This window comes from Nicotiana tabacum, chromosome 8 (assembly GCF_000715075.1).
Source record: "Nicotiana tabacum cultivar K326 chromosome 8, ASM71507v2, whole genome shotgun sequence".
In the NCBI taxonomy this organism is placed as follows: Eukaryota; Viridiplantae; Streptophyta; class Magnoliopsida; order Solanales; family Solanaceae; genus Nicotiana; species Nicotiana tabacum.
Genome location: NC_134087.1, coordinates 75014484 through 75024708, shown reverse-complemented (window position 1 = coordinate 75024708; position 10225 = coordinate 75014484).

Sequence of the window (10225 nt, the reverse complement as noted above, 5' to 3'; positions counted from 1 at the left end):
AGAATTTGGAGTCGGGTATCTATCTAGTTTAGAGTTGCGAATGTGTTCCAAATTACACTTCTATACATTTTTGGGTTTTTTGTTTTACTTCTACTTTTATCAAACTACAATGGTAAATGAAACTAGATTAAACTAAAAGTTAAACTAAAGCAGGTTGTTCAAATGGTTTAAAAGGCACTAGGGTAGTGACTTTCGCCTAGGTGGTCAATTGACGAATACTTGAGTCTAAGGCATGATTGACATATTCGGGGAGTATGATAAAACCGTTGCACGATTTTACCCACTCTAGACATCTCGATGGTTCGAGTGATTTTGCCCGAATTGACTTTATCAAGACCAATTGGGTATGCAAATTTGCGCAAGCAATCAAGGTTCAAGTCGGGTATTACTCTCTCGAGGTTTAACCTTTTAATTGGAGCTATCAAATCTCTTGAGTACGCCCCAATTCCTTGTTGGACCAATTTTAGAGACTCAAGCTCTCTTTCTCAAGAAGAGCTCAAGTCAACTAAACACAAACTAGTGTTTGCAATCACTAATTCAACAATTAAACATGAAATTAGACCAAATATCAAACACCCATAGTCAATCTAGCCCTAAAACACAAGACCCATTAATTACCTACACTAGGGTTGAGCCACAACCCTAGCTTATGGGTTTAGCTACTCATAACTGAAGAAGAAAAGCAAGAAATAGATGAATAAAACTCATATTAATTAATTACTAAGATAAACAATAAGATTCAATGTTGAAATGTAGATAAAATTGCCCAAAATAGCTAAAGACTTCGAACCCACGAGCGCAACTACAACTAAAAACTATCTGATACCCTAAAAATGGGAAAAGAAGCTATTTATACTAAGCTAAAAAATCTGGACAAAAATACCCCTGTGGGGCTAGTGCGGACCGCACAAAATGGTGTGCGGCCGCACTAAGGTTCTGCACTTAAAAACCCATCTCTCTGAACTCAGGCACTACGGACTGCAGAGAATGGACTGCGGTCGCGGAGGCTTCTAGTACGGTCCTCATGAAATGGAGCGTGGACCGCATTGGCTTGAAACTCGGAAGTTGGCAACTCTCTGATCCTTCTTACTGCGTACCGCACTAATCGAGTGTGGCCGCATTGATCCTAGTGCGGACCGCACAAAACCTAGTGCGACCGCATTGCCTTTTTTACCTGAATGCCACCTCTCTGAACCTCGTTGTGCGAACCGCACAGAATGGCGTGCGGCAGCATTGGGCCTGTTTTGCCTAAGCTTTGTCTTGTCTTGGTACTTGTACAAGTTTCACTCCTTTTGAGCTGATATTTAACATCTTGTCACTTTGTTGATCAAACCTGCAATCAAGCACAACTTGTGAGCCTTTTGGGACTATTTTGTACGAATTTCTAATCAAAACATAAGCAAGAAAGAGTATAAAAATGCATCAAAATCCATAATTATCACTTACCTTATCGTTGATGATGAAAATCCCCTCTTGAAACCCTCCAAGAATCGCCCAAGCCAAGAAAATATGAGATAAAATGGCCAAATCCCGATTTTTAAAACACTCACTACCTCCGGCCCTTTCCGCACATGTGGTCACTTGGCCGCTTCTACGGTCCGCAGGTGCAGTTACAATACCGCTTCTGCGGTCCTCTTCCTACTGCCCTAGCCCGCTTCTGCGCCGCATATGCAATCTCGCAGGTGCGGGATTTCCTTCGCACCTGCACCTCTAAGCCGTTCACTTCTAACCGACGACTGCTCCTATGGCTCCGCACCTGTAGCCCTAGCCTCGCAGGTGCGGTTACACCAGCAACCAACAACTTTAGCCTTCTCCAAAATTCTATTTTCGATCCGTTAACCACCTGGAATCTACCCGAGGCCCCCGGGACCCCAACCAATCATACTAACTAGTCCCAAAACACATTACGGACTTGCTTGAGGCCTCAAATCATATCAAACAACGCTAAAATCACGAATCGACCTCCAATCCAAGCTTTATGAACTTTAGAACTTCAAACTTCTACTTTCGATGTTTAAACCTAACAAATCACATCCGATTGACCTCAAATATTGCACACAAGTCATATTCGACATCATGGACCTATTTCAACTTTCGGAATCGAATTCCGACCCCAATATCAAAAAGTCCACTTCCGGTCAAACTTCTCAAAAACCTTCAAATTTCTATCTTTAGCCAAATGACTCCAAAACGATCCAAGGACCTTCGAATTCACTTCCGATTGCGCTCCCAACTCTAGAATCACCATACGGAGCTATTCCTAGATTCGGAATCCCAAACAGACATCGAAAACACTGACATGCACTTCAACCCAAACTTATGAAATTCCTTCAAAATGCTAACTTCCACAATAGGCGCCAAAACATTCCCAGGTCTTCGAAAACCCGATCCAGACATACGCCCAAGTCTGAAATCATCATACAAACTTGCTGGAACCTTCGAATCCTGATTCCGAGGTCGTTTACTCAAAAATCCAATCTTAGTTAATTCTTTCAACTTAAAGCTTCTGAAATGAGAATTCTCTTTCCAAATCAACTCCGAACTTCCCGGGATTCAATTCCGATCGTGCGCATAAGTCGTAATACCTGAAGCAAAGCTGCCCATAGCCTCAAACTGCTGAACGACGTGCTAGAGCTCAAAATGACTGGTCGGGTCGTTACATGGAGGATACAGATATAAGACCTGAGGGGGCTGCGGTCGAAGGCATGGTGGGTTGTGATAGCTCTATTTTCCAAGACGTGAAGAGGCCTCATCTTCCGGTGTTATGGCGGACGTACCTCCTTTAACTGATAATAGAAGTAAGGGTGTTGCTGAGGAAGATGTTGGATATGATTTCGACATGGATGCAGATGAGCTGAGGATGATCGATGATGGGCTTACCTAGCTTGAAGTGAGGTTGGAGGGAAGTTCAAGGATTATTATGATCCCGATGGACCGTAATCTTCTCATTAATACCAAGCAGATTATCCCTTCCCTTTTCCCTCTTAGTTTTGAAGTTGAGGGTATGACCCTCAGGGATATGAATGACAGTGACCTGTTGATTAACACTGCCGGCCTTACCCTTCAAGTAAGTTCATTCGTTGTTAGTTGTTTTCCTTTGGTTTTGTTCTTTTACAATCTCTAACTTCTTCTGTTCGTTTTGTAGACGGTCGTCTTATAAATTGAGAGTGCTCGTAGGGAGCAGAGGTGTAAAGAGACCTATGTGAAGTTGAAGGACAAGTACTTCAGAGTCCTTGAGAAGTACCAGGAGCTTCAGTGTCATCTTCGTGAGGGCCGCAATGTGCACCAACTGAGGGAGGACTCGAAGGCCAAGGACAAGGAGCTAGTGCATATGGATGGGGAAGTGCATCGTTCTGGAGGGGACGTTGAGGATTTAAGAGGAAGAGCTTGAGCTTAGCAAGGGGGTCGAAGCACAATACAGCGATCTCCAAGCTTAGGTAGTTTTGCTACGTCCCCAGCTTGAAGAGTGTCAATTTAGGGTGGAGGCTCTAAGTGGTGAGGTCACCAAGAAGGCAAAGAAGCCGGAGAAGGCAGAGTCCGCTCTGTCAGAGGCATTGAGGAAGGCAAAGTCTCTTGCGGTGGTGATTCGGACTCTCCATTCCGATCAAGAAAAAGACAGAAAATGGCAAAACTTAAAGAAAAGCGGCTCGATGAGAGGATTGGAGAGTTGGAGAAGGAGACTTCTAGCCTTTACGATCGAGTTGATGCTCTTGAGGCTGAGAAGGCCTAATTACTAGCGCAGCCATCCTCTTCCCGTACTTCTGATTTTCCTAGTGTTCCTCAGGAGTTGTATGAGGAGTGGATTCATGCCGAGGCCTAGTTAGATATCTTTCGAGATTTGCATGTGGCGGGATCCATTTCTGAGGCCGCCCTTGAAAATGCTCATAAAGCTCTGGTCGCTTGTGGGTATGAATCCTGCTACGCTAGAGGTCGGTGAGGACGAGGGGGACGAGGGTGTAGACTGGCTTGAGGAGAATGCCTGATATGACGCTGCATATCCTGAGGGCGAAGATGGCGATGGCGGGGTTGTTGATGGTCAAGGTGGAGACGCTGTTGATGGCCAAGTCGGCGAGGATGTTGAAGGCCATGATGGTGGTGGCCAGCAGTTTTCTCTTTTGTTTTTTTGTAAATTTTTTGTCGGCATTTTCATGAGCCTATTATAAACAGTTTTAATATGTGAAATATCAAAGTTGTTCCTTGCATCTTCTTCTCCTCACGTGGTTTATTTTCTGTACTTGTGTATATTTTTCTTTCTTTGTCCCATGTGACCGAGGGCCGCTAGGTGTTTGTTCGAGCGAGGTCGAATATAACCTTTCATTAAATCGTGACCGAGGGCCGGTAGGTGTTTGTTCGAGTGAGGTCGATCATAACCTTTTTGTTAAATCGCGACCGAGGGCCTGTAGGTGTTTGCTGATCAGGGCCAACCCTGCACTACTACAAAGTAGCGAGGGTGGTCGAAACAGCTTTTACCCGAGAAGGTCTGGATTGATTTCCACATGGAGCTAGAAATGGGAATTGGGATTCTATCTAAGTTGGTGATGCGTAATTGCTCTCAATTGCACTTCTAATCATAGTTGGTTTTGATGTTACTTCTAAAATTATGCTAAAAAGATGCCAAATTAAGCTAAGTTAAGCTAAGAGTAAGATACTTGAAGGGTTGTCTAAATAGTTAAAAGGCACTAGGGAAGTGACTTTCTCCTAGGTGGATACTTGACGGATTCTCGAGTCTAAGGCTAGGTTGTCATGTTGAGGATTACGATATAACCAATGCACTGAACTTCTCACTCTATCCCTCTCGGTAGTTTGAGTGATTTTGCCCTAATTGACTTTCTCAAGACCAATTGGGTATGATAATTTGTGCAAGCAATTTAGGTTCAAGTCGGGTATTACTATCTCTAGGTTTAACCCTTTAATTGGGGATATCAATCTCTTGAATATGCCCCAATTCCTTGTTTGACTAATTTTCCTAGACTCAAGTTCTCTTTCTCAAGAAGAACCCAAGTCAAATAAGCACAAATTAGTGTTTGCAACCACTAATTCAACATTGAAACTATAAATTAGTCAAAATATCCAACACCCATAGACATTCAAGCCTTAAAACACAAGACCCATCAAATACCCACACTAGGGTTGAGCCACAACCCTAACTAATGGGTCTAGCTACTCATGATAATATAAGAAAACAAAGAAATAGATGAAGAAAAATCCATAATATTTAATTACAAGCTAAAACTTGAAGATTCAATGATAAAACTATTGTAAAATTACTCAAAATGGGTAAGAAACACTGTTGACGAGCACAACCCAGCGTTAAAATACAACTGATGACCTAAAAATGAGAAAAGAAACTATTTATACTAGACCAAATTTTCTGGACAAAAATACCCTGCAGGGGTCGTGCGGACCGCACAAAATTGAGTGCGGCCGTAATGAGGCTTTTTGGTTTAAAAGTCTGCTCTTTGAACTTGGCCACCGCGGGCAGCACAAAATGCACCGCGGCCGTGGTGGTTTCTTTTGCGGTCTGCATAAAAAGGACTGCGGACCGCATTGGCAATTAGCTCCAAATCTTCAACTCTCTGAACTCTTCCTTTGCAGACCGCACAATATCGAGTGCGACCGCGGTGAGTCCATTGCGGTCCACATGAAATGCTTTGCGGCCGCATTGCTTGAATGTCTGATAGGAGCACCTCTCTGAACTTCCTCACTGCGGACCGCACAGAATGGAGTGCGGCCGTAGTGGTTCTGTTGCACTATGCTTGGACTTGTTCTTGATACTTGTGCATGTTTCACTCCTTTTTGAGCTGGTTTTAACGAATTGTCACCTTGTTGACCAAACCCTGCAAACAAGTACATCATGTAAGCCTTTGGGACTATTTTGTACACATTTTGAATCAAAACTTAAATAAGAAGAAGTGTAAAATGCATCATAATCCCTAGCTATCAACTCCCCCAAACGTAAGCTTTTTCTTGTCCTCAAGCAAACAAAATAAGACCCACCCATTAAGAGTAAATCCAAGAAAATTCAGTTGACCTAAAGTGACCTTATCTAGCCTCAATTGGGACTAACAATTGCCCTCAATTCAAATGAATCATTAACAACATTCGACCTTTTAAGCACCATGGATTTAGTGCGACACAAGAGCATCAAGAGTTGACTCAACACATCAAAGAAACTTTTTCTACTACCTTGGTCATTGTGGAACCCAAACTCACACATCCTTAACTCTCCCTAAGAAAACCTCACCTTTAGGATTGTAGCACTCAGAACGAGGTTAATGGAAATACACTCATCTCTCTCAAAGAAAAGTCACAAGTCCAGCTCTAAGTACCATATGCTTGCCCCTTATGTAAGTTACCACTAATGTAAGCTTCATTCAACTCAAGATCATATAGGGCTTTTGTGGAGATATATGAAGGCTTTTGGTTCAGGGTAGAAAATGTTTGGTCTAAGTAGGTTCCATCTTCCCTTTAGCACTTCTTTTGCTTCATTTTGGCACACATTCTCTTGACTTTTTAAGTCATTTAACTTCTTTCTAAGGGGTTAGAGAGACACATTGTCACTCTTTCTTGTTTATTTTAAATCTTTTTCTCCTTTCTCAACTTTCCACACCTTTCATCTCTTTATTTTTATTGAATCCCTTCATTCTTTTTCTACATTGATCATTCTTTCTGTCTTTTTTATTTTCTTTCTTTTTCATTGCCTTTCTTTTTCTTTATTTTGTACCTTTTACCACTTTGTTGCATTACTCGTCTTTCCCCCCAAACTTATGCTTTTGCCTTGTGCTAAGGAAAGATCGGGTACCAAGAGAGGGTATTTTTAGAACGGGTAAAGGCTTGTATCGTGGTTTTTTGACAGAAAAAGGTCTAAGGCTCAAAAGGGTTGACTAGGGATATTATCATTGGTAGGCTATGGAAGTGTTCAAGATATCATTCGGATCAAGGAGAGCCTATAATCACATATCAAGTCAAATTACACTTAGGATTTCGCCTAGACAAATATTCAAGGCAAGTTCTAGACTAATGGCTCGGGACTTGGACTTGCAATTCAAATTCTCACCACACAAGCTATGGGATTGCTAAAGAAACAGAGTCAGGGGCCCACAACAACCTTAGCTAATATTTGAGTAACACAATGGTCCCGAAAAACCACTTGATGATTATCGGCTAACACAAGAGTCTCAAGGTCACAACTTTCACCATCCTATACACAACAATTTGTTTTTGACCATAGGATCAAAGGCAAATGTGTTAGGCCCAAGTGAAGCTTTGCTTGAGGCACCCTTACCAACTAGCTACTAAAAAGCAAAAAGAAAACAGACTCAAACCCTTAAGAAGGATGTCATGCCATCCATCATCGGGAAGAGCCACCCAGTTCACACAAACTCCACCTTTGAAAAGAACCGTGGCATTAAGAAAACCAAAGGCTTATTGCACGCAAAAACTCAAAACAAGAAGCTACTAAAATAAATAAGAAGTTATGAAAGGAAAAATGCGAAAAGTAAAAATGAATATATACAAGAGGGGAATTAATCGAATATACAATAGGGAGAATGAATATATACATAAGAATGTAACTTTATATACAGATCCAAAAGTAAAAAGTACGAAAAGTGCAGTAAAATGATAAAGTTATATACATACCAAAGTTAAAAAGAAAGCATAAAGAAAAATACTACCATACATACAGTCATCCAAATAGGGCTACCCCCTCAAATGAAAGCTAGCATTGTCCTCAATGCTAACTAACCAAAATAAGCACAAAATAAGGAAGAGAGGAAAAAGAAACTCCCTATCGGCCCTCCGTCTGCATAGGGTCCTGAGTATGAGTCCCTGGGTCCTCGGTCTACTTGGGAACCTATGACTGGCTCCCTATACTCTGTATCTCCACTGGGACCTGGGCCTGGACTAAATCCTGGGCCTGTACTGGAATCTGGGGCTGGCTAGAGGAACCTCCCTGCGGGTCCTCCAACTCTATAATAGCATCATTAGTACGGGGGATCACCCTCTTCCTCTTGGGTGGCCTCTCTGACTCCTACTCTGGCTAGGGCTGGGCTGCTGGAGTCGGGTCATGCAATAACAGATCTAGAGGCAGGTGATTTGCCTTCAACCTCTCTACCTCCACCCTTAGCTCCTTCACCGACTCTTTTGAAGCCCGAGTCTTTCTCATTTTCTTTAGCTCCCTAGCAAGCTCCTTCAATGCCTTTCCATGAGAATTAACAGCATGTATGAGCTTCTTCTGGTTGTCCAGAATCTCCTTCAGAGTGTCCTTCACTAACTGTGGGACCTGTGGCGGAGGAGGTGCTGACTGGGATGCTACTGTAGTAGATAGTACAGACAGCTTAGAAATGGATGTCTGCATCCAGTTGTTGATGTTGGTGAGGGTCTGGCTCAAGCGATGGGCAGTCAAGGGATATGTAGTGGATGAGGGGATCTATGGAGCTGTAGAAGTGGATGGTCCTGGGGCCATGTCTGCTGTGGTGGAAGGAGGCTGAGTAGGAGCCACTACTACTACTACTGACTCTTTAGACTGGCCAGTTGAAGTAGTGGCTTTGCCCTTGGGGTCCTTGGGGTTGTCGAGACCCTTGGTGCTGTACCAGGAGAACAGTGTCTTTGCTTTCACTTTCATATCAAATCTCCGATTCTCCACATCGAGATCCTCAAAGTACATGGTCAGGAAGTTGGGTAAGGGATAGGATCTGTCACCTTCATTCACCACCCGTGTAATTACCCGAGACATCACATTCCCGATGTTGATCAGGTACCCCGCCATGATCGATGCCACTAATATAGCTCGGTGGATGGAAGTGAGTTGTCGTGGGTGGTGGGGTCTAGCCTACTACACACAAATGTTTCCCACCCTTTAGCTTCAAAGTTTAGTGTCCTCCTCAGAATCCTCACTCCCGCAGTCAACCAATCTGGGGTGGTACCTGGGATTGCCAAGTACTCTGCCAACCAAGGACGAGCAGCCTCACCTAATGCCAGCTTTTCTAAATACAATGACTCATCCTCCTCCGGGAAGCCCAAGTATTCATTTATTGTCTTGCCATCAAATTTTACCTTCAAATTCCGCACTTTGGTCACTGTGGTGCCCTTTTTGATGTGGGAAACATTCGTGTAAAACTCCTACACCAAGTGCTCATTGGCATCCTCCACATGGCCTATGAAATAATCCCAGCCTACTCTCTATCTAAACTGCCTCAACACATTAGGGTTATGAGGCAAAAGGTCCCGGGTGATGAATTTTCGCTCAGGTATTAGTTTCTCTCGGGCCACCACTCTCTGAATTTGTGGTAGGCCACCTTGCTCACAAATCTATCCTGCCATGCCTCCGGATTTCTAGTTCTCTCTACCCCTCCTACTTGGGGCTCACCTTCTTCCCTTCTTCTTCTACTGGCCCCTCCCTGGATAGTGAAGCTGCAAGAGAGGTGGAATATTCATTGCCACTGCCTGCAGCTGAGCCCTCATACGATTCAGAAGATATGCGCATTGATGCTTGGGCAGTGGGAGAGATCGGAGGTGTATCCCTCAACCTGTTCCTCTCTGGCCAGTCAGGAATATACTCTGGCACAAAGTCTGATGATGCCTCCCGGGAAGGCTCATATTCACTTCCGGATTGGTCAATGGCTCTATCAGCAACCTTTATGAGCTTCCGGGTGTTTTTGATGTTTTGCCGGGCTTGTAGGGTCAATCTTATGATGCCCCATCCCCTACCCCGGGAGGACTCTCCTTTCCCTAATTGTTTATCACATTTGCCTCGTGATTTCACCATAATCTGCAAAGAGAATACAGTTGAACTTTGTTAGTGTCAGTAGAGTCAGTGAAGCATTGCAGAAAACTTGCAGACATTCAGAAGTTGCAGACCGCGGACCACACAAAATGAAGTGCTGCTGTAAAGAAGCTACCGCGGACCGCACAAAATGTACTGTGGTCCGCACTGAGGTGGGTTCAGACTACCCACTCTTTGAATCTATGCACTGTGGATCACACAAAATGCATTGCGGTCCGCATTGAGGCATCGCGGACTGCACAAAATCCATTGCGGTCGCGGTCCTCACTTGTCAGTATTCAAAACATTTACCACCTCGGTCCGCACAAAATGGCACTGCGGACCGCACAAAATCCATCGCAGTCCGCATTGAGTACCCAACAGCAATACCAACCTAGGGTTCAAGTTTTTCATGTTTTTAGTTTAATTTTTCACCTATTATTGATTCCGTAGGTGTTG